This window comes from Stegostoma tigrinum, chromosome 4, assembly GCF_030684315.1.
Source record: "Stegostoma tigrinum isolate sSteTig4 chromosome 4, sSteTig4.hap1, whole genome shotgun sequence".
NCBI classification, from domain to species: Eukaryota; Metazoa; Chordata; class Chondrichthyes; order Orectolobiformes; family Stegostomatidae; genus Stegostoma; species Stegostoma tigrinum.
In genome coordinates this window covers 130806452-130831826 of record NC_081357.1, presented here as the reverse complement: position 1 = coordinate 130831826, position 25375 = coordinate 130806452, and the positions used below count along the sequence as shown (strand labels likewise).

Here is a 25375-nt window from a genome sequence, read left to right as displayed (position 1 = left end):
GTAAATCAATTGCATTTCTGAAAAGCTTTCGAATAACTTTGCTGTTAATTTTAAGACCATAAGATCATAAGACATAGGAGTGGAAGTAAGGCCACTCGGCCCATCAAGTCAACTCTGCCATTTAAATCATGGCTGATGGGCATTTCAACTCCACTTCCCTGCACTCTCCCCACAGCCCTTGATTCCTTCTGAGATCAAGCATTTGTCGATCTCTGCCTTGAAGGCATCCAACGTCCCGGCCTCCACTGCACTCTGCGACAATGAATTCCACAAGCGCACCACTCTCTGGCTGAAGAAATGTCGTCTCATTTCAGTTTTAAATTTACCCCCTCTAATTTTAAGGCTGTGCCCGCGGGTCCTAGTCTCAATTTTAGATGAAACCGAATTGTGAAATCTTAAGGCTTTGGAAATAAAGTAGTAGTTTCTTTTGTACTGAATGTATATTCTATGAGAGGACATTGCGGTGTCGCTCAGGTTATGGTTCTTGCAGTGCACATTTTGGCATGGTTTTTACAATGATCATGCCAGACTTTTGGCCAAGTTTAAGATTCCTTTTGCTGTGATCATGTTAGTGTGCACTTCTGAATGTGTGTGTGTTCTGACTTTGATCATGGGAGAGACTCACTGGCAATCAAGCACCATTACTCCATTCAGTTCTCAAAATGGTCAAAATATTTCCTTCTTTACTTTTAGCAAGTTTCTTTAATAATTTCAAAAATAGCTTGTTTATTCAGTAGAAAACTTATTCTTGAAGCAAGTGGCAAAACTAGCTGACAACTAAGCTGTATTCCACAATTAAACTGTATCAACTTAAAGCCACACAAGCATTTTGGCGTAGAGTCATACCACAGACACACAGACCCTTTGGTTCAACCAGTCCATGCTGAACATAATCCTAAACGAAACTAGTCCCACCTGCCTGCTACTGGCCCATATCCCTCCAAACATTTGCTATACATGTATCCATCCAAATGTCTTTTAAACATTGAAGCTGTACCCTCATCCACAACTTCCTCAGGAAGTTCAATGCACACATGAACCACCCTGTGAGTAAAAGAAATTGTTGCATGTCTTTTTTAAATCTCTTTCCTCTCACTTTAAAAATGAGCCTTCGAGTTTGAAAAGCTCCATCTTACAGTTGATGGTCATTGTTTTTTCTTTAGCCATTACCTCTCATTATTTTATAAACTTCTGTCAGGTCACCTCTCAACCTCCTACACTCCAGTGAAATAAATCTCAGTCTATCCAGCCTTAACACAAGCCTTCCATACCCGGAAACATCCTGGTCAATCTCTTCTGAACCCTCTCCAGCTTAGTAATATCCTTCTTATAACTGGGTGACCAGAACTTGACACAGTATTCCAGAAGAGGCCTCACGAATGCTCTGTACAACCTCAACATAATGTCCCATAAGACATAGGAGTGGAAGTAAGGCCATTCGGCCCATCGAGTCCACTCCGCCATTTAAATCATGGCTGATGGGCATTTCAACTCTACTTCCCTGCACTCTCCCCGTAGCCCTTGATTCCTTGTGAGATCAGGAATTTATTGATCTCTGCCTTGAAGACATTTAACGTCCTGGCCTCCACTGCACTCCGTGGCAATGAATTCCACAGGCCCACCACTCTCTAGCTGAAGAAATGTCTCCTCATTTCAGTTTTAAATTTACCCCTCTAATTTTAAGGCTGTGCCCACGGGTCCTAGTCACCCCCCCTAACGGAAACAACTTCCCAGCGTCTAAGCCATACATTATCTTGTAAGTTCCTATTAGATCTCCCCTCAGCATTCTAAACTCCAATGAATACAATCCCAGGACCCTCAGCCGTTCATCGTATGTTGAACCTACCATTCCAGGGATCACCCATGTGAATCTCCGCTGGACACGCTCCAGCGCCAGTATGTCCTTCCTGAGGTGTAGGGCCCAAAATTGGATACAGTATTCTAAATGGGGCCTAACTAGAGCTTTATAAAGCCTCAGAAGCACATCGCTGCTTTTATATTCCAACCGTCTTGAGATAAGTGACAACGTTACATTTGCTTTCTTAATCATGGGCTCGACTTGCAAGTTAACCTTTAGAGAATCCTGGACCAACACTCCCAGATCCCTTTGTACTTCTGCTTTATGAATTTTCTCACCGTTTAGAAAATAGTCCATGCCCGTATTCTTTTTTGCAAAGTGCAAAACCTCACATTTGCTCATGTTGAACTTCATCAGCCATTTACTGGACCACTGTCCTAAACTGTCTAAATCTTTCTGCAGCTTCCCCACCTCCTCAGTACTACCTGCCTGTCCACCTATCTTCGTATCATCGGCAAACTTCGCCAGAATTCCCCCAGTCCCTTCATCCAGATCATTAATATATAAAGTGAACAGCTGTGGCCCCAACATTGAACCCTGCGGGACACAACTTGTCACCAGTTGCCATTCCTAAAATGAGCCTTTTATCCTAACTCTCTGCCTTCTGTCAGACAGCCAATCCTCAATCCAAGCCAGTAGTTCACCTCGAACACCATTGGCCCTCACCTTACTCACCAGGCTCCCGTGAGGCACCTTATCAAAGACCTTTTGGAAGTCTAGATAGACTACATCCACTGGGTTTCGCTGGTCTAACATACTTGTTACCTCTTCAAAGAATTCTAACAGGTTTGTCAGGCATGACCTCCCCTTACTAAATCCATGCTGACTTGTTCTAACCTGACCCTGCACTTCCAAGAATTTAGAAATCTCATCCTTAACAATGGATTCTAGAATTTTACCAACAACTGAGGTTAAGCTAATTGGCCTATAATTTTCCATCTTTTGCCTTGATCCTTTCTTAAACAAGGGGGTTACAATTTTCCAATCATCTGGGACTTTCCCTGACTCCAGTGACTTTTGAAAAATCACAACCAAAGCCTCTGCTATTTCCTCAGCCACCTCCCTCAGAACTCTAGGATGTAGCCCATTGGGGCCAGGAGATTTATCAATTTTTAGACCTTTTAGTTTTTCTAGCACTTTCTCTTTTGTAATGCCTACCATTCTCAACTCTGCCCCCTGACTCTCCCTAACTGTTGGCATACTGCTCATGTCTTCCACTGTGAAGACTGACGCAAAGTACTTATTAAGCTCTTCAGCTGTTTCCTTATCTCTCACCACTAGCCTTCCAGCATCAATTTGGAGCAGCCCACTGTCTACTTTTGCCTCACGATTGTTTCTTATGTATTGAAAGAAACCTTTACTATCATTTCTAATATTACTAGCTAGCCTACATTCATATTTGATCCTCTCTTTCCTTATTTCTCTCTTTGTTATCCTCTGTTTGTTCTTTTAGCCTTCCCAATCTTCTGATTTCCAAGTGCTCTTGGCCACTTTATAGGCTGTCTCTTTTTCTTTGATATATTTCCTGACTTCCTTTGACAGCCATGGCTGTCTAATCCCACCCCGGATAATCTTTCTTTTCTTTGGGATGAACCTCTGTACTGTGTCCTCAATTACAGCCAGAAACTCCTGCCGTTGTTGCTCTACTGTCTTCTCCGCTAGGCTCTGCTTCCAGTCGATTTTCGTCAATTCCTCTTTCATGCCCTTGTAATTACCTTTATTTAACTGAAACACCATTACATCCGATTTTGCCTTCTCTCTTTCAAACTGCAGACTGAACTCTGCCATATTATGATCGCTGCCTCCGAAGTGTTCCCTTACTTTAAGGTCTTTTATAAAGTCTGGCTCTTACATAGCACTCAGTCCAGAATAGCCTGCTCCCTTGTGGGCTCCATCAGAAGCTGTTCCAAAAAGCCATCCTGTAAACATTCCCTGAATTCCCTTTCTTTGGATCCACCGGCAACGTTATTCACCCAATCCACCTGCATATTGAAGTCCCCCACGATCACCGTGACCTTGCCTTTCTGACATGCCCTATCTATTTTCCGGTGCATCTTGCGCCCCTGGCCCTGATCACTGTTAGGAGGTCTGTACATAACTCCCATTATGGTCCCAACTCCACTATTCAAGGGATTGAGCAATGAAGGTAAGCATGCCAAATGCCTTTTTAACCATCCCGTATCTATATGACACAAACTTTAAAGGATTATGTACCTGCACCCTTAGGTCCAAACAGAATGTGGATTTGCAGAAATAATAAGTTTTTTTTTGAAAATAGCAAAAGGAGCTAAGAGTCCAAACAGAAACGGCAAAAACAGATTTCTTCTCATGATTCCCAGAATATCCAGTTGATAACATGGAAACACTGACCGCAAAAGTGCGGTGGAAAAGTTCAGGCCAGACTTCAGTTCAAGTGGAAAGTCTTTTAGACTAGTGTCTTTGACTAGAAGTACAAATTCAGCTTTCAGAGTTTATAAAGTAGACAGAGATACTGATATTCAGAATTGTCCTCCGGTTTTCAAATGTACAGTAATGAGAACGAGTTGTTTAGATTATCTTGCTGTACGTTTTCCTATTACTTTCTTCAGGTGAAAGAGAGATTTGCCGAACGAATACTTCAAAGGTCATTGCTTGTTCTCCAGACACAGCCAGATGTCCTCAACTAACAGGAACCAACTCCAGAAGAATGTTGAAAGGCAACCTTCAGCATGAAGGCCCAATCTCTTCCTAAACAAGTGTGCCTAGCAGTTAAAGTTTTACATGTCAAGTAACTCTGGAAAGGAGACTTTTCAGTAATTGACAGGTGAATCACAGCTCTCATCCCTATCGAACTGTTCCAAGAAATTGCTTTACCCCTCAAAACCTTTGTAAATTCTTTTTATTTAAAAATGTCTAACCATTTCCATCTCTGTCTTCACGGGCGTTAAATATAAATGGGTATTCCCAGAGCCTTCAGTTTTGTTTATGGATACTCTTGGAGTAAATAGTAAAAGAATACAACAGCTTCTGAGCAGTTTCTTCCTGCAGAATCAGCACCACTTCCAGAGGGGGAGTAAATTGTTGAGTACACTACGTGAACAGAATTCAACCTGATGCATGAGAAGCAAAAGTAAAATTAATCGTTTATTTTCTTTAAAGTGTCAAAAGATCATTTCTTAGTAAGGTCGGTTTATAGTCATATCAGTACAATTCCTAAGGCAATGATGACAAAGTTTTCAAAAAGATAGTAGCAATCTTTCAGAATCCAAAATCACTTTGTTTAGTCAAATGTGGTAGTTATGGTTGTGATAGGGATGTTCAAAAATGGCTGAGAAAATTGATGGTGTCCGATGTGGTAATACAGATCACCAGGAATAGTACATTGTGGGGGATGAATCTGACTTTATTCTTTCATGGGATTGGGACACTCAAGGCCAGGCCACAACTTGTTGCCCATTCTTAATTACTGTTGAAAATGGAGGTTAGCCATTTCCTTGAATAGCTGTGGTGACTGTAGGTATGTCCCAATGCTGCTTCAAAGGGCATTCTAAGTGAAAGGGAAAGAGAGGTATTGCAGATTCAAATCCAGATAGTATGTGGCTAAGGGGGAGCCTGCAGGTGATGGGTGTCAAATTTGCTAACAAAGGAGAGTGATACAAAACATGTTTATCCTTCAGTTCTTTGTATTAGATGCAGCTGCTTTATACATTTCATTGTGATGCTAATCTTCAATCATGATGTGATTAAGTCTGCAAAACAAAACTTTGTAAAATTATGTCCTGTTACATATCATTGATATGGTATTGACATTCCATTCTGAAAGTAGCATTTCGAGTTTAGGCTTCTCTATATTTTTTGCTTCAGCTTAAACAGAGCCCAATATTGTTCAATTGTTGTGATGCGTTAATTTGTTTTATTTACCACTTGCCACTTTTCTGTTTAAAAGGACTAATTTTAAAAACTAAGATAACAAAGTGTGAAGCTGGATGAACACAGCAGGCCAAGCAGCATCTCAGGAGCACAAAAGCTGACGTTTCGGGCCTAGACCCTTCATCAGAGAGGGGGATGGGGTGAGGGTTCTGGAATAAATAGGGAGAGAGGGGGAGGCGAACCGAAGATGGAGAGAAAAGAAGATCGGTGGAAAGGAGAGTATAGGTGGGGAGGTAGGGAGGGGATAGGTCAGTCCAGGGAAGATGGACAGGTCAAGGGGGCGGGATGAGGTTAGTAGGTAGGAGATAGAGGTGCGGCTTGAGGTGGGAGGAAGGGTTGGGTGAGAGGAAGAACAGTTTAGGGAGGAGGGGACAAGCTGGGCTGGTTTTGGGATGCAGTGGGGGGAGGGGACGAGCTGGGCTGGTTTTGGGATGCAGTGGGGGGAGGGGATGAGCTGGGCTGGTTTTGGGGTGCCTGGTTTAGGGAGCTTGAGGGCTACGAGGTAGCCAGGAAAGACCTAAAGAGAGAGCTCAGAAGAGCCAGGAGGAGACATGAGAAGTTGTTGGCGGATAGGATCAGGGTAAACCCTAAGGCTTTCCATAGGTATTTAAGGAATAAAAGTATGACAAAAGTAAGATTAGGGCCAATCAAGGATAGTAGTGGTAAGTTGTGTGTGGAGTCAGAGGAGATAGGGGAAGCACTAAATGAATATTTTTCAACAGTATTCACTCTAGAAAACAACAATGTTGTCGAGGAGAATACTGAGATACAGGCTGCTAGACTAGGTGGGATTGAGGTTCACAAGGAAGAGGTATTAGAAATCCTACAGAGGGTGAAGATAGATAAGTCCCCTGGGCCGGATGGGATTTATCCTAGGATCCTCTGGGAAGCCAGGGAGGAGATTGCCAAGCCTTTGGCATTGATCTTTAACTCGTCATTGTCTACAGGAATAGTGCCAGATGACTGGAGGATAGCAAATGTGGTTCCCCTGTTCAAGAAGGGGAGTAGAGACAACCCTGGTAATTATAGACCAGTCAGCCTTACCCAAGTTGTTGGTAAAGTGTTGGAAAAGGTTATAAGGGATAGGATTTATAATCATCTAGAAAAGAATAAGTTGATTAGGGATAGTCAGCACAGTTTTGTGAAGGGAAGGTCGTGCCTCACAAACCTTACTGAGTTCTTTGAGAAGGTAACCAAACAGGTAGATGAGAGTAAACCGGTTGATGTGGTGTATATGGATTTCAGCAAGGCTTTCGATAAGGTTCCCCACAGTAGGCTATTGTACAAAATGCGGAGGAATGGGATTGTGGGAGGTATAGCAGTTTGGATCGGAAATTGGCTTGCTGAAAGAAGACAGAGGGTGGTAGTTGATGGGAAATGTTCATCCTGGAGTCCAGTTACTAGTGGTGTACAGCAAGGGTCAGTGTTGGGTCCACTGCTGTTTGTCATTTTTATAAATGACCTGGATGAGGGCGTAGAAGGATGGGTTAGTAAATTTGCAGACGACACTAAGGTCGGTGGAGTTGTGGATAGTGACGAAGGATGCTGTAGGTTGCAGAGAGACATAGATAAGCTGCAGAGCTGCGCCGAGAGGTGGCAAATGGAGTTTAATGCAGACAAGTGTGAGGTGATGCACTTTGGTAGGAGTAACCGGAAGGCAAAGTACTGGGCTAATGGTAAGATTCTTGGTAGTGTAGATGAGCAGAGGGATCTTGGTGTCCATGTACACAGATCCTTGAAAGTTGCCACAGGGCTGTTAAGAAGGCATACAGTGTTTTAGCTTTTATTAATAGAGGGATCGAGTTCTGGAACCAAGAGGTTATGGTGAAGCTGTACAAAACTCTGGTGCGGCCGTACTTAGAATATTGCATACAGTTCTGGTCACCGCATTATAAGAAGGATGTGGAATCTTTGGAAAGGGTACAGAGGAGATTTACTAGGATGTTGCCTGGTATGGAGGGAAGGTCTTACGAGGAAAGGCTGAGGGACTTGAGGCTGTTTTCCTTAGAGGGAAGAAGGTTGAGAGGTGACTTAATTGAAACATATAAAATAATCAGATGGTTAGATAGGGTGGATAGGGAGAGCCTTTTCCTAGGATGGTGACAGCGAGCACGAGGGGGCATAGCTTTAAATTGAGGGGTGAAAGATATAGGACGGATGTCATAGATAGTTTCTTTACTCAGAGAGTAGTAAGGGAATGGAATGCTTTGCCTGCAACGGTTGTAGATTCGCCAACTTTAGGTACATTTAAGTTGTCATTGGACAAGCATATGGACGTGCGTGGAATAGTGTAGGTTAGATGGGCTTGAGATCGGTTTGACAGGTCGGCACAACATCGAGGGCCGAAGGGCCTGTACTGTGCTGTAATGTTCTATGTTCTGTACAGTTTTCCACAGGTAGCACAGCTAGACATTAACTAATGTGTATCTCCTATACTTTTCCATCCATGTTAGTCCCAAATGAGTTTATATTGTTTACAAATTTGTGATCTTTTTGTTAGTTATCACTTCTAAATCTTCAGATTGCTCAGTTGTTGATTGCCTAACTTATGCCATCCTCCCTTGTTTGGTTGCCATACAGCAAGTGGCTACCAACTAGGACATCACGCCTGGGTCCACATTTCTGCTATGCCAATAACCCTGGCATCACACCACTGCCCTTGTTTGTATGTGGCTGTGGGAGAGGGCAGAATGGGACAAGTGGCTAAATGTGGAGCCTTTCTGCTGTTTGATGTTGTGCATTCAATACACAGTGCCTGATTTTGGAGAAACTCGACCTACTGGTACACTATACAGGCAAATACAGAAACACTAGAATGGAAACCAGTGCTCCTGAAAATTGGAGAGGAATTTTGAGCAGGGCTGGTGTCATTCCTCATTACTGCACGTAAACTCAGGTCGTCTGGGTAAGAGCTTCTTGTGCTCAATGTAGAAATGTAGAAAACAGGAGCAGGAGGGGGCCATTTGGCCCTTCAAACCTGCACTGCCACTCATTATGACCACTGCAGATCATCCAATTCAATAGCCTATTCCTGCTCCCCCTCATGCTTTGATCCCTTTAGCGCCAAGTGCTGAATCCAACTTCTCTTTGAAATTGGTTTGGCCTCATGGTAACAAATGCCATAGCCCACCACTATCTAAGTAAAGAAACATCTCATCTCAGTCCTAAATGGTTTACTCTGTATCTTTTCAACTGAGAGGCCTGGTTCTGGATTCCCTGGTCATCGGCGATATTCTTTCTGCATTTACCCTGTCTAATCCTATTAGAATTTTACAGTTTCAATAAGATCCAGCTCCCCCATTCTTCTAAACTCCAGTCAATATGAACTTCATCAATTCTGCCTTTCTTCATAAATTAGTCCCACCACCCCAGGAATCAATTTGTTAAACCTTGGCTGTCCCCCATTGATAGCAAGAGCAACCTTCATCAGCTAAGGAGATGAAAACAACACAGAATATTCCAGGTGCAGTCTCATCAAGGCCCTGTATAATTGTGGTATGGCCAGCATAGCATTTATCTTCTTCACCATAAGGCCATAAGACACAGGAGTGGAAGTAAGGCATTTCGGCCCATCGTGTCCACACCGCTGTTTAATCACGGCTGATGGGCATTTCAACTCCACTTCCCTGCACTCTCCCCATAGCCCTTGATTCCTTGTGAGATCAAGAATTTATCAACATTTGCCTTGAAGACATTTAATGTCCCGGCCTCCACTGCACTCCGTGGCAATGAATTCCACAGGCCCACCACTCTCTGGCTGGAGAAATGTCTCCTCATTTCAGTTTTAAATTTACCCCTCTAATTCTAAGGCTGTGCCCATGGGCCCTAGTCTCCCCGCCTAATGGAAACAGCCTCCCAGTGTCCACCCTTTCTAAGCCATACATTATCTTGTGAGTTTCTATTAGATCTCCCCTCAACCTTTTAAACTCCAATGAATACAATCCCAGGATCCTCAGCCGTTCATCGTATGTTAAACCTAGCATTCCAGGGATCATCCGTGTGAATAACCACTGGACATGCTCCAGTGCCAGTGTGTCCTTCCTGAGGTAACAAAATGTGAAGCTGGATGAACACAGCAGGTCAAGCTCCTGAGATGCTGCTTGACCTGCTGTGTTCATCCAGCTTCACACTTTATTATTTTGGATTCTTCAGCATCTGCAGTTCCCATTATCTCTTCACATTTTGTTATCTTGGATTCTCCAGCATCTGCAGTTCCCATTATCACTGTCCTTCCTGAGGTGTGGGGCCCAAAATTGGACAAGTGTTCTAAATGGGGCCTAACTAGAGCTTTGTAAAGTCTCAGAAGCACATCGCTGCTTTTATATTCCAACCCTCTTGAGATAAACAACAACATTACATTCACCTTCTTAATCATGGACTGTGTCTGCAAGTTAACCTTTAGAGAATCCTGGACCAACACTCCCAGATCCCTTTGTACTTCATCTTTATGAATTTTCACACCATTTAGAAAATAGTCCATGCCTGTATTCTTTTTTGCAAAATGCAAGACCTCGCATTTGCTCATGTTGAATTTCATCAGCCATTTCCTGGACCACTCTCCTAAACTGTCTAAATCTTTCTGCAGCCTCCCCACCTCCTCAGTACTACCTGCCTGACCACCTATCTTCATATCATCGGCAAACTTTGCCAGAATGCCCCCAGTCCCTTCATCTGCCTGCATGTTTACTCAGTGACTGGTGTTCAAGATACCCAGGACTCTTTGTACATTCCTCTGTCAATTTATTGCCATTCAGATTATCTAGCTTCCTGTACTTTTTCCCCCAGAGTGAATACCGTCACATTTATCCACATTTTACTGCATCAGCCATGTATCTGCACATCCATTCAGCTTGTCACATACATAGAAGCATCTCTGCTTGTGCCCAGCTTTGTGCCACCTTAAAATTTGACGATATTACAATTGGTTCCGTCATCTAAATTATTAATGGCTATAATGTGAATAGCTGGGGTCCAAACCCTGATCTTGTGGTACTGTCTGATCCCAGATTCCCTTCCTGCCATTCGGAAGAAGACCTGTTTATTTCTGTTCTTGCATTTCCCCTCTGCCAGCCAGTTTTCCGTCTGTGTATTACATTACTCTCTATATTAAGTGTTTTAGTTTTATGTCTTAACTAATCTCTTATGTAGGACTCTTTTTGAAAGCTTTCTGAAAGTCTAAATCAACCACAAGCACTGGTTCCCCCTCATCACCTCTGAGTTAGATCTTCTAAAAATTCCAGTAGATTTGTCAAGTATGATTCCCTTTTTGTAAGCCTGTGCCGACTCTGTCATTCTTTTGAAAGTGCTCAGCTATTAAATATTTTATTCTTGACTTCAGCATTTTTCCCACTACCACCCTCAGGCTGACTGGTCTATCATTCCTAGTGTTCTCCCAGCCTTCTTTTTTAAATAGAGGGGTGACGTTAGCCACCTTTCAATCTTTAGGAACTGCTCCAGAGTCTATAGAATCTTGGAAAGTGACCACAAGCGTATCCAAGATTTGAAAGGGCTACGTCCTTCAGTGCTTTGGGACGTAGATTTTAAGTAACGTTCCCTAATGAATTATAGCCAGCTTGCACCTCATACCATCATAAATACCTGTCTTTAGATTCAGTACCTAAGTCTTGGAATTAACTACCTCATTCTTTATCTTGATGAGAAACTCTGTCATATTACAGTCACTCATCCAACAAAGGCTCTTGCTCAACCAGATTACCAATGATTCCTTTCTCATTACACAATACCAATTGAAAATGACCTGTTCTGTAGTTCCGCAATGTTGTGGTCCAGAAAACCATCCCATATACACTCCAGGGATTCCTTCAGTGTGGTATTGTGACCAGTTTGATTCACCCAATCTATTTGCAGATTAAAATCACCATAATTACAGTGATTCCTGTATTGCGTGTGACTCTAATTTCCTGTTGGCTATTTCCAACATCTCCCCTGAAATCTAGCTGAAAATATTTATGTCAGCTGTTGATATTACTGTTTAAACAGTGAAAAGCGTGCCTTTGAATAAAGAGAGAGAGATTTGAATCTAAGAATGACCAACCATGTGAAAATAGCCTATCAGTCCGAATGGAGAACAGTAAGCAGTAAGGGTCATTCCCAGTGTTAGTCGTAAATTTGCTATTCCATTGCTGACCTGTATCTCAAAGCCCCTTCCCCAGCTTTGCTTAAAACCATTTGCTACGCTTACCTCATTACAAAAACACAGTCAATCTTAATTTTACAAATTTAATTCAATTCAATATTCACAGCTTTTTGTGAGCATAATTTGATGTCTCTCTCATTGTAAGATTACACTCGCCCAGTCTGAGGAGCTCCTTCTGTCTGTTTGTTTTTATCAAACTCTTTCTGTCATGCTGAACTATTAAGTTAGCTCACTCCACAACTTTATAAACTCCAAAGAATGCAGCTCAGCTTTACGCATTTTCACCTTGGTGATATCACTGTGGTAAATCTCTGTAGTCAAGGAACAGCCTAACATTGTCATACTCACAGAATCATACCTTATAGACAATGTCCCAGACACCACTATCATCATCCCTGGATATGTCCTGTCCCACTGGCAGCATAGACCCAGCAGAGGGGGCAGCACAGTGGGATAGAGTCAGCACAGAACAAAAACAAAGTTGCTGGAAAAGCTCAGCAGGTCTGGTGGCATCTGTGAAGGAGAAAATAGAGTTAACTTACCATCAAGCCAGGGGATCAACCCTGGTTCAATGGAGAGTGTGGGAGGGCATACCAGGAGCAGCTCCAGGCATATCTAAAAACGAGGTGTCACCCTGGTCAAGCTGTCTCAAAATCCTGGAATTCCCTCCCTCAGGGCATTGTAGGTCTGCCTATAGCACATGAACTGCAGCAGTTCATCACCACCATCTCCATGGCAACTGGGGATGGACAATAAATGCAGGTCAGCCAGGGGCACACACATCCCACAAATGAATTTTTAAAAACAATCTGTACTATACTCCATCCTCAGCCAATATTTGCAAGGTTTTGTACAAATGGAGCACAACTTCTCAATGTATTCATTCAGCTCTTCTAGACAAGGACCAGAATTCCATTAACATTCTTTATTACATTTTGTACCTGTGCATTGGCTTTCAGTAATTTGTACACACTGATAACAGAATTCTTTTTCTCCTCCATAACTCCTAGACTCTTTATTGGGACAAAGTTCAGTTTGTCTTTCTCCTGCAAAATGGGTAACTGTGCACCTTTCACAGTGAATTCCGTTTGCGACATTCTCCCCACTCTCTAAATTTGACTGTGCCACTATGTGGCTTTCTCCCATCTACATAATATCCTGTGAGTTCTGACTTAATGTGATGTGATTCCCTCATCCAAAGCTTTGATATTTATGGTGAAAAACTGAGAAAAGTACAAATTTCTAAGGGGTGCTGCTGGTCACATTCCATCCGAGTCCATTAATTTTATCCTTAATCAGTCTTCTCCCAAGCAATCAACAACTCATGTCGCAAACAATTTCCATTTTTTTCAAAAGGAAATTATATATTCGTTTGATTAAGTAATTTGAACATTATAGGGGGAATACAAAGGAGTGGAATTTAGTGACTGTTGTTAAGAATGACAATGAGAGGAATTTTTTAAAAAGTGAAAGAACTGCGGATGCTGTAAATCAAGAACAAAAACAGAAGTTGCTGGAAAAGCTCAGGAGGTCTGGCAGCATCTTTGAAGAGAATACTTAACAATCATTTAACATATAAAAGGTTTTGACCTTTCACACATTGAATTATTTTAACGTGCAATAACTTTAAATTGTCATTTTATTCCTGGATTTTCTTGAAGGATTCATATTTGTAAAGTCAGAAGTTCTTCTTGTGGAACCAGTGAAGTAAGCTACAAAGTTTCAAATTAGATGATCATTAAATTCCAGATTGCAGAAATAACTAAATGAAATTGTGAATGCAAATCTTGTTAATACATTCAGATGGAAAATTAATAGCTCCCTTATTTGGGATGAGGCACCAAGTGCATAAAGTGGGATTTTAGTAGATGTTGTCAGCTGAAATTCTCTCAGTTTGCAGAAAACAAATGCTAAATGAGTTGAAGGTCAAGGTCAATACACAGGTCACAGGCAAGATTGGAAAAGTCTAGAAAAAAACGCTTAAATCAGAAGGAGATCTGCGGATGATAATCGTGAGCATAATAGGTTTGTAGGTTGTGCAAAGTTAAATACAACTGGGAACAAGAATAATTTGAGCAGGATGATGGAAGTGCATTTTGTTCTTGCCAATAGCAGGTGAAGCAGAGCTTGATTTTAAGTTCTATTATTAAGAAAACTATATGCTTTTCTAAACCAAATGATTTGTTGATCCACTGAAAATAAATCCAAGTGCAAATCAACTTTCATACCTTTATCTGATGAAATCTCTAAAGCAGCTAAAGTAACTTTCTGGCATTCAGCTGTTCTCATAAAAGTTAATCCTCTCAAGTCCATTTTGAGTTTGACAACATGCAGCAAAATGTTATCGAGAATTGCAATGTTTTTGTGTAAGTTTCTGTCCTGTCAAGTTGCTACCTTTTCGATTAGAGCCTAACAGTTGGAGAACTGCACAAAATTTTCTCTTTGTGTCTGAAGTTTGTATCATAACAAACTGATTCTGGTTTTTGTTGGCATTGGCATAGAACTAAATAAATTCTGAAAAATTAGTTGTTTCAATGCATGTGTCAGCCCCAGTAATAATCCTTGTAATTTAATCCTTTAAGAATAAGAACTGCATTTATGTAGCACTTTCTGGACATCGCAAAGTGCTTCTCAGTGAATTTAGCATTTTAAGTATTGTAATATTTTAGTTATGTTAAATATTCTAAATTTAGTTCTATAAATTCTTGGCATTTCTTTTTTTAAAGATCAATTTTAATTTTAAAGTTAGCTTAAATTAGGCTCTTAATAAGTGGGCTTTACCTTCCATTGGTTTTCCGCCAATTTGAAATCATACAGTGCAGCTTGCCAGGGTGCATACCTTTATGACAACATTGTCAGGATTCCTGGTTAATAACATGTACTCCAACACAAATTATATGCCACATTTTATGCATATCCATTTTTTTCAAGTTGAAGTCTTTTTCTCTTTGTGAATTGTTAAACAACAGAGGCTAAAGGTCAGTCAGACAGAATCCAAATCTGTTTTCCAGTCAGTTTTATTTCAGTTTGCACAACTCAAAACTAACACACTGATTACTTGTTCCCCAGTTCTCATCCAGTCATCTTCTCATTAGCATAAATCTATTACCTTTTATCCCAGTCTCATTTGATATGAGGCATCCCTTCCAAATTCTACTGGATTGGAACATGCTTAACTCCCTTGTCCTATCAATGCAAACACCTGCTCTATTTTGTAATAGTTAATTAATAAAAATTGTTACTTGTTTGAAACCAGTACTTAATGCGTTTTGAACATGAGGATTCTGTAACTATTACTCATGGAAATAGTGCCGAAGTCTCAGTGAGGTCGAGTTCTTGCAACTTGTCCTTAAACAATGCTTTGGGAGGAGAGCTACAATCAGATGTAGTAGCTTATAACTTATCCACAGGCATGGACTTGCTTTCTTCTGATACTAAAGCCAGGTATTTGATAATGCGAAAGGATGCATGCTTGCTTGAGCAACCTTCAAAGGTTGCAGGTTCTTTTTCTGTGATTTGTGCGTAGTTTTCATAGATCATAGAATCCCCACAGTGTGGGGACAGGCCCTTCGGCCCAGCAAGCCCACACCGAACCTCAGAGCATCCTATCCACACCCAGACACATCCCCCAAAAACTCACCAAATGTACACTTCCCTGCGGTAACCTCGGTGCTGCATTAGAATAATTGGATGATATTTCATAGAAACCTACAAAATTAAGTCTATAAGACCACGAGAAATGGGAAAAGATGCACTCTGTTTGGCTCCTTGAACCAGCTCTGTCATTCAGTACAATCATAGCTGATCCAATATTCCTCATGTTCACTTTCCTGCCATTTTCCTGTAACCTTTGATTCCCTGACTCATCAAGAATCTATCTATCTTGGTCTTAATTAGCACAAGGACTCTGCCACAACAGCTCTCTGCAGTAAAGAGTTCCAAAGACATTCAAACCTCTGAGAGAAGAAATTCCTCCTCATCACAGTCTTAAATTGATGCCCTCTATTCTGCCCATTGGTTCCACTCTGTCCCATGAGGGGAAACATCCTCTCAACATTTACCCTGGCATGCCTCTTAAGAAAAACTGAAAGAACCATGGATGCTGTAAATCAGAAACAAAAGTGGAAGTTGCTGGAGAAGCTTTGGAGAAGGTTTGGCAGCATCTGTGGGAGAGATCAGAGATAATGTTTCGGTATCCTTCCTCAGGTCAGTTACCTGGGGTTCAAGAATTATGGGGAAAAAGCAGGAGGATGGGGTTGAGGAACTTATCAACCATGATTGAATGGTGGAGCAGACCCAATGGGCTGAATGGCCTAATTTCTGCTTCTCTGTCTTATAGTTTTACGGCTTTATGGTCTTGTGAGCCAGGAGACCTCCCTTAAGACATGTCTAATCGAAAACAGCAACTACCACCTTCTCAGTGTTCTACTCAGTACTTATGGTATAAATTTTCATTTTTGGTGTCCAAGTCTGGAACTATCAATATTGTGAGTACCAAAGAGGAAAATCTACCCCAATATAATGTCACCTACGTCATACATGACTGTGATCATTGCTGAATTATCCAGTTAAGTTGTATGTGTAGAATAGTTTAAAGTGCATGAGTTACTTTTTCTCACCTGTATGCTTCCTTTCTGAGTGGGGTTCTGGGGGCAGTCTGTTGTGTGGAAATGTGCACCGTCCTTCAGCTGGAGTCTCAGTGAAGTGCAGCATTGATTAGGACAGGTCTCTGGAACTGAACGGAGCAATATCAAACCACGGATTCTTTGTGTCTTCCTGTGGTGAGAGGGCATTGAGAATGTTTGCTTTTTGACATGTTAGGAGTGTGCTAGCTGAGTATAGAGGGGGATTTCAGTATTTATTTTTTAAATTCATTCTGTTGCTGGCTGGGTCAATATTTATTGCTATTCCCTAACTGCCCTTGAGAAGGTGGCTTCCTTAAACTGCCTCCCTCAACCACTGCAGCTCATTTGATGGAAGTTCCAGGATATTGATCTAACAGCATGTGGAATATTGTGAGCAGTTTGGGGCCCTGTGTTTAAGGAAGGATATGCTGGGATTGGAGGAGATCCAGAGGAGATTTACAAGAATGACCCCGGGGATAAAGGTCTTATCGTATGAAGAGCACGTGAGGACTCTTGGTCCGTACTCGATGGGTTGGGGAACCTGTTTGAAATTTGGTAATTAAAACAGAATACTGAGAGGGCTAGTTAGAGTGGACGTGGAGAAGGTGTTTTCACAAGTAGGAGAGACCGGGAGCTATGGAAACAGCCTCAGAGTGAAGGGAGAACTGAGATGAGGTGGAAAAACCAGGGGTGGGGAGGATGTGAAGGTGGGAGGTGTTGGGAGCAGGGGTTGGTGGAGGCTATTCTGTGGAACTCATTCTGCAGAAGGCTGTGGAGCCAAGTCACTGAGTGTATTTAAGACCAAGGTAGATAGGTTCTTGATTGAAAGGGTATCAAGGGTTACAGGGAGAAGACAGGAAAATGGGGTTGAGAAACATATCAGCCATTGAGAAAATGGTAGAGCCAACATGTTTGGCAGATGGTTTAATTTTGCTCCTCTATCTCGAAGTCTAATATATTTCTAAGTCAGTTTGATGAGGGTCTGGAGAAGGATTTGTGAGTGCTGGTTTTGCCATGCCTTTACTGCAGTTGGCCTGCCAGATGGTAGTGTTCATGGGTTTGAAAGGTTCTATCTAAGTAGTCTTTGTGAATTTCTGCATCGCACATTGGAGAAGGCACACACTGCTGTTGCTGTGCATTAGGGGGTGGAAGGAGTGAATGTTTGTGGATATGGTGCCAGTCAAGCAGGTTAATTTGTCCTGCAGGGTGTCAGGATTCTAGAATGTTGTTAGAGCTGAACTCAACTGGGCAAGTGGGTAATATTCCGTCATACTCTGGACTAGTGCTGTGTACGTGGTAGACAGGCTCTGGAGAGTCAGGAGTTGAGTTACTGCTATAGGATTCCTCGCCTCTGACCTTTCTTGTGGCCATGTATTTCTATGACTACTCCTGTTGAGTTTCCAATCTACAGTACCTGCAGGATGTTAGTCTTATGGGACTCAGAGATGGTAATGCCATTGAATATCAAGGGGTAATGATCAGATTCACTCTTGTTGGATAATGTTATTGTCTGGCATTTGTGCAGTGTGAATGTTACTTGCCACTTGTCAGGTGATGATCTGTCCTAGCACAATACACAGGGCGCCTTGAGGTGCATTGGCCGTGTCTGTACCTCTGAGATAGGAGGACTGGGTTCATGTTTAAGTTACACCTGCTATCAAAGTCTGTGCTAACATTTCTGAACAGGTTATTTAGAAAATATTTGCACTGGGAAACTCGTCCATCCTGGAACTTACATCTCTAACCTCCAACAGCCATAACCATCTTTCTTTGACGGAGGTATGACCCTAACCACAAAAGGTTAACCCTTATCTCTTGATACCCAGTGATTGGGTTTTACTAGAGTTCCTTGATGTGACTCTCCATCAAATGCAGCCTAGAAGTTGTGCACTGCCACTCTCACCTCATCCCTAGTGGCTTCTTTTTTGTCCATATTTGAACCAAGTCTGTCCTGAAACAGATATTCGGTGGCTCTGAGTGCCAGTCAGCAAGTTGTTACTGAGCAGGTGCTGCTTGATAGTACTGTTGATGACACCTTCCATCACTTTACTGATGATCGAGAGTAGACTGACAGAGCATAAATTGGTTGGGTTGGACTTGTCCTGCTTTTTGTGAACAATCCATACCTGGGCAATTTTCCAACTTCCTGGTCATTGTCTGTGTTGTAGCTGTTTCGCAGCATCTTGGCTGGGGGTGTGGCTAGTTCTAGAGACAGTGAGATGTTGTCAGGGCCCAAAGCCTTTATAGTATCCTGTACCTTCTACTATTTCTTGATATTGTGTGGAATTGATTGAATTGGCTTAAGACTGGCATCTCTGATGCTGGGAACATCTGGAAGAGGCTGGGATTGATTATCTGCTGGATTCCCCTTGCTGAAGGTTGTAGCAAGCGCTTCGTCTTTATCTTGTGCATTGAGGTGTTGTGCTCCCCCATGATTGAGAATGGGGGTATTTGTGGCGCTGCCTCCTCCAGTGAGATGGTAATTGTCCCTCATGGAATATTGTGTTGTGGGCTGACTGGATGTACTCTACACTTGCACTATTGATCTGACTAGCCCTGAAGAGGACAAAGCTGTTGAAGCCTATTTCTGATCATATAAAAGCATCAAATTGCCTTACTGTCACTCAGTGCATAGTGCAGATTGAAATAGAAAATTTTGCTTTACTTCTTTGGGAGTGTCAGTCTGTATTGCAGAATATTTTAGTGTTCGTGGGCTCATTATATTGAATGTCATTGACTGACTATGTGTTCAGATTCAGCATAAGCTCGATTGAAAGGAATAAGATTCTGAAGCGTGTACAGTGGTAATCTTTGTTATGGAACGCAATCGTCACAAGCTGCACACTGGTCAGATTTTTGAGACTGAAATGCATGAATTCATGCAATAATAGCTGATGTGTCACTGGGGTTCTTGATGGTCTTTGTAGTTAAGCCTGTCTAAACAAAGAAATCTCTATGTAAGAGCTGCACCATAAATGGTGGTTTGAACTCAACTATTACTAATTACTAAGGCTCTTAGACTCATCAGCTTTTGTGATTAAGACTTTGGTTACAGTGCCTCTTAGGAGCTGTCTATAACAATTGTGTATTTGACCACCTGATTATTTTGGAATTGTAGAAATAAGGATTCAAGGGCTTGTGGTGCAGTGTAGTGCCCTTTCCCCTGGAGCAGAAGGTCCATGTTCAAGTGATGGCCACTGAGGTGTGCATGGCCCGTCCCAACAATTTGACAATTTTGTTTTAGGATGGAATGATTGGTAGGAGGATACTACCCCAACAATAAATCGTCAGTGGTTGGTCCCGTAACATGTGATAGCAAGATTCAGCAAAATTGCAGGAAACAAACTGAAAGATAATGGATCTAAGCTGGATGTTGGAGATGTGTTTGAGGCTGACCGGTGGAATGTAAAATGGAGATGTCAGAAACTAAGGGAAGGAAAGACAGACAGATGTTGGAATGAAGGGAAAGGAAAGGGGGGAGAAGAAAGGAACAAAGAAAGGGGAATGTGGCAAGGGACAGGAGAGGACTATGATGCGGAGAATGGATGTAAAAATTCCTGCCAGGTGAGCAGAAGGAGGATGCTGTGAAAACAGGGTGGGGAAGTTTTCCAGGGAAGAAGTTTAAAATGAAATCTACATACAAGATGCCTGTTTTTGTATACTCTGTTAGATTGGGGATGAAAGAAAAAAGTACTGGGAACTTCATTCCGAGATCTCGCAACTGGTTGCTGTAGCTTTGGAAGTTTGCTGCAAACCTTGAAGAGCTGAGACTACTGCTAAAGCAGTGACAGCTCATTGGACAAACCTGCTGAGAGGCTTATTGACATCACTGTAATACCTCTGCTCCTCAGCATAATGTTGTTCAATGTGACTATAGTCAACAGCTAGATATGACAACATTCCACAAAGGTGGAAGAGCTGGTGTATTAATTTTCTGATAATTACAATTATAGGATGTACATTTGAGTGACTGCTGGTTTAAAAAGATTCAGGGAACTGGATAATAGACTAGTAATTATTGGGAGATGTGGAGTTAAGTATGCTGCCGGTTACCTGTGCTGTGATGTTATTTCTGTGTGTACACCCATTTTCTGAGGATAAAAGTGTAAAAGGTCTGAGGAGAATTAAACAGAACAACAAAGAGACAGTGGGAAAGGAGTACTAGCTATGCTGGCTGATTAAAGCTGCAGTTAGCTTTGTTGCTTCTCTCGTTGTCTGTCTGTGGATTTAAATACGTTTCCCTCACCCCTGACCTGAGTTCTGGAATCCCATTCACACATTCTGTGGTCCCTGGACGTTCCTGTGGCTGTTGATTCTGTGATCTCCATTCCATTAAGAAATCATAGAGACTGGTATTACATTACAAGTAAAATACCTTACAATGGGTTTTATGGGCAGAGTTTAGGTTGGCTTGATGTAGAGATAGTGGTGAATGCATGAGTGAGTAAATTGTGCTTGTGAAAGCAGTGACAGCAGCTCATAGGAAGGTGAAATTGAGCCCCAGAATAATCACATTTTAAAGGTATTAAAAAAAGTTTTGCTTCCTGTACATGATACATTAATATTTAGAATAAAAGAACTAGAGTAATGTGAAGCGGTGAAGGGATGGCTTTTATTATTCACTACAGATACAGTTATCCAGAATAGGTATATACTCATCAAAGGAGAAAACTTGTTTAGGGTTTGGATTGACGGGTGGGGGGAGTGGTGGGTGTATGTGAACAGAGGTTGCAGCAGGGGGGCTAGTTAATTGAAAAATCCTCACTGACTCATTCTGACTGCAGTTGAATGGTCTTTTGTTTGACTTTTAATACCTTTTCTTCAGAGTTCTATTCAGAGGACTCAGCATCTTGCAAAAGCCAAGGTTTGGAATTGACACTTTTCCCCCAGAGCCTCTGATCCTGTTGCGTTGAAAATGCGCAGTCTAAGAATATCTAAGCAGGCTTTGGGATTGTTGAGTCTGCTGCCAATGACGTACTTTCCCTTTTACCTTCCAGAAGTAACTGAGCTCATATACAAGGGTGGTAAAGTTAGGAATTCAGAAAATATGTTAGAAATTATCTTTGACTGCACCTTCCTCCTGATGGCATGAGAGTACGACATTCCTGGTTCAGTAGTGTATTGTTAAAATGTGAATGTCAGCCTTGTCCAGTTGTTCAGCACAAAACAGGTACTTTTATTCATTCAGTGATTGAAATGAAGCACAGCCCAATAGCACAGTTCTCTCTCTTTCTGCACTGCCAATGACAGTGTCCTATAAATTCAAATTTCACCTTGTCACAGTGTGATTCGAACCATGAACATTAGCCTGGGGTTCTCGATTACTCATGCAGTGATATTACCATTGCACCACCACAGGCAAGTAGCATTCACACCGCATAAGTGCCAAGAAATGACCATTCCCATCAAGACAGAATCTAACTATTTGCCCTTGCCATTCAGCAGGATTACTATCGCTGAAACCCTCACTGATAACATCCAACAGATTACCATTAATCAGAAACTGAATGCTCAGGGCTAGGAATTTTGTAGTGACAATTTAGCCTCCCGACTCCCAAAACCTGTCCCCTATCTACAAGGAACAAAACAGGAAAGTAATGGAGAAAATCCCACTGGCCTGAACAGATGCAGGACCAACAACACTCAAGAAGCTTGACACTAACCAGGGCAAAGCAGTCTGCTTGTTTAGCACCCCAACCCCACTATCCATCAATATGCATTCTTTTCACTGATGCTCTACCTACAAGATCAACTGCAGGATCTCACAAAGACTCCTTCAAAAGCACCTTCTGTACCTGTGATTTATACTACCTAGAAGGACAAGGGTAACAGATACACAGGAACATCATTATCTACAAACTCCCTTCCAAGCCACTCACTATCCTGACTTGAAACTAAATCACTTCTTGCTGTCACTGTCCTTCTGAATAGCACCGTGGGGCTGTCTCTGCACCAGATGGACTGCAGCAATCCAAGAAGACAGGCAGTGCATCATCAGATTCTTGAGGACAGTTATTGTTGGCTTACCCAGCCATGCCTTCTACCTATGAATGAATATTAAAAGATTTACTCACTGGTGTTTCTGATTCGATGAGCCAGTCCAATTATTGTCAATGTTAAATTTGCCAGTTGCTTTGAAGATACGCTTGTCGGGATTACAAACTTCAAATACAGAGTATGCAGTATTTAGACGTCCGTAGTTAAGTGAGGCCATAGGTTAAATACATTTTGTCAAGTAAGATAATTAGTTTGTGGAAATCATCTTTTTGCTATACCTGTATTGTCAGGCCTGCAGGGGAATCATGTATAATTTCATTAGTGTTGGTCATTCATTTTTCAAACTATTGTGACAGCATGGCATAAAATTAACAAAATATTTAGCTCAAATGTTATAGAAATTGCACTCCAAGCAGTGATAAGATGCAATTTAGAGATTTTGCGTGATGCTGCTCCAAGTGTGGAATAGTATTAATATGGACATTTGAAGTGTCCAGCTTTCTGAATCACTGAGAAACTGGTAGTTTCTTATTTATTTTACCGAAGGTGAGTTGCAGAAGGAATAGATCCATGAGACTGATAGGTTAAAGTGAGTTTTCAGCTGGTAACCACAAAAATGCTTTATAAGAGGTATTCTAGTTTATGTTACTCTGAAGTGTTTTGTCACCAAATTTAGCTGGATGTTTTGCGTTATGTATACAGCAGTTATCAAACACGAGAATTACTCTTCATGCGAGAAGTCACTGCCCTGTATATCCATGAGGAGAGAGGATACTAAATCAATACATGATCCCAAATGATGGGAGAATAAAGAGAACATGGTGATTTCAGCAGGGTTTATCCTAGATCCAACCATCTTCCGCTGCTTCATAAATAACCTTCCCTCCATAATAAGGTCAGAAGTAGGGATGGTTGGTCATGATTGCATAATGATCAGCACCACTGATGACTCCTCAGATTCTGAAGCAGCCCATGTTCAAATGTATGAAGATCTGGACAATATTCAGTTTTGGGCTGACAAGTGATAAGTAACACAAGTTCATTGTAATGACCATCTCCAACAAAGAATCTAACCATCTGCATTGATATTCGATGGTATCATAATCACTGAATTCACCCACTATCTACATTCTGGGGGGGGGGTTTCCAGTGACAAGAAACTGAATTGAGCTAGATTAGTTGAATAAATACTGTGACTACAAGAGCAGGTCAAAAGTGAGAAATCTTGCAGCAAGTAACTCACTCCTGACTCCCCAAAACCTGGACACCATCTACAGGGCACAAGTGTGGTAGAATATTCCTGACTTGCCTGGATGAGTGCAGCTCCAACAACACTCAAGAAATTCTACAGCATTCTAGGACAAAGCAGCCTGCTTGACTGGCACCACATCCACAAACATCCTATGATTCCCCCACCGACGCTCAGTAGCAGCAGTGTGGACCATCTACAAGGTGCATTACAGAAATTCACCAAAGATCCTTAGTCTATACCTTCAAAACTCACAATCACTTCCATCTAGAAGGACAAAGACAGCAGAAACATGGAAGTACCATTCCCATGCAAGTTCTCTCCAAGCCATTCACCATCCTGAATATTGGCTTAGCCAGTGACACCCAGATCCTTTTGAGTGAATAAGATTAATGTAGTTATCTGAATGTGATGTGTTCCGTAAGATTGTTTCAAAAAGAAAAAATTCTTTCAACGAACCTGCAGAGGTTTGTTGAATTGGATAGTCTTTTTCTATATTATGATTTTCTTTTGATTCTTGAGTGATGCTGAATAGAGAGGGTTGTCAAATCTGACAGGCGACCAACAGGAATTAATATAATATTGTCGTTAAATAAGTGAAAAAACCTCCTGCAGATTTGCACTGCCTCTCCATTGGACTGGATGTGGTGTAAGTTCCCTACTTATTGTGCAGGATACATGAACTTTGGCAGTTGTCCTTGTTGTGCTGTCAGAGAAAGGACTCTGTTCAGCCAATGTAAAAGTATGCCCCACTATACACAAGTTTTGTTTTAGTGAGATCATAGGAACAGCCAATACTGGAGATCTGAGATAATCAGGTGTAGATCTGGATGAACACAGCAGGCCAAGCAACATCAGAGGAGCAGGAAGGCTGACGTTTCAGGTCTGGACCCTTCTTCAGACCCTTTTTCTGAAGAAGGGTCCAGACCTGAAATGTCTGCTTGGCCTGCTGTGTTCATCAGGCTGTACACCTTGTTATCTTTTGATTTATTGAGTTCCTCTTCAATCTTAAGCAATCACAAATATCGGAAGTGATTCATTTCCTCGTCTATTTATGCTTCTTGGGCTGAATGGATTTATTTCCTTTAAAATATAATATTTTGTACCAGTTTCGTAAAACTTTGTAAATAGTACCTTTTAAAACAGTTTTAGTCAAAAAGAAATCCATTCGACTTGCGAAGTGTAACCAAGCATTGACAGTGGTAGCACAGTGAACTGGCCGAACATTATTGAATTTGTTGTGTGAAATAAGCTGGATTTTTTTTATCACTTTTTGTTTGCTTTCTTTACACCTTAGTTGCTGCTTGCAATGGTCTGTGGAATGCTGACATAAGGCTATTTTGCAAGTGTTCTTTCCAACAGTCTGCTTTAATTGCAGAAGTTGTAACTTATTGATGCATGATGGCTGTTGGATGAAGGAAAATATGCAGAAAATGCTGGGAATTGCAACTGAAAACAGACCTATCAGCATCTATGAAATATAGATTATTTTTTCAGGTGTATCCTCTTTTGTTGGTACAAGAATAGCTCTTATCCTGTAACTATCAATCCAGTTTAATCTATTCGTCCAATGTTATAGC

The 25375-nt window shown here is 41.6% G+C and overlaps 1 protein-coding gene across 12 annotated transcripts in view; it reads left to right on the top strand.

Annotated features, from left to right (window-relative positions):
• Positions 1 to 25375, top strand: part of dtnba (dystrobrevin, beta a) — a 537031-nt gene that overhangs the window by 39438 nt on the left and 472218 nt on the right. Inside the window, exon 2 of one of the 12 annotated variants that reach the window (XM_059645674.1) lies at positions 4447 to 4661. The exons of the other annotated variants lie outside the window; for them this stretch is intronic. The gene's annotated coding sequence lies outside the window, so the exon portion shown is untranslated. The remainder of the gene's footprint in view (positions 1 to 4446; positions 4662 to 25375) is intronic. 12 annotated transcript variants of the gene reach the window in all.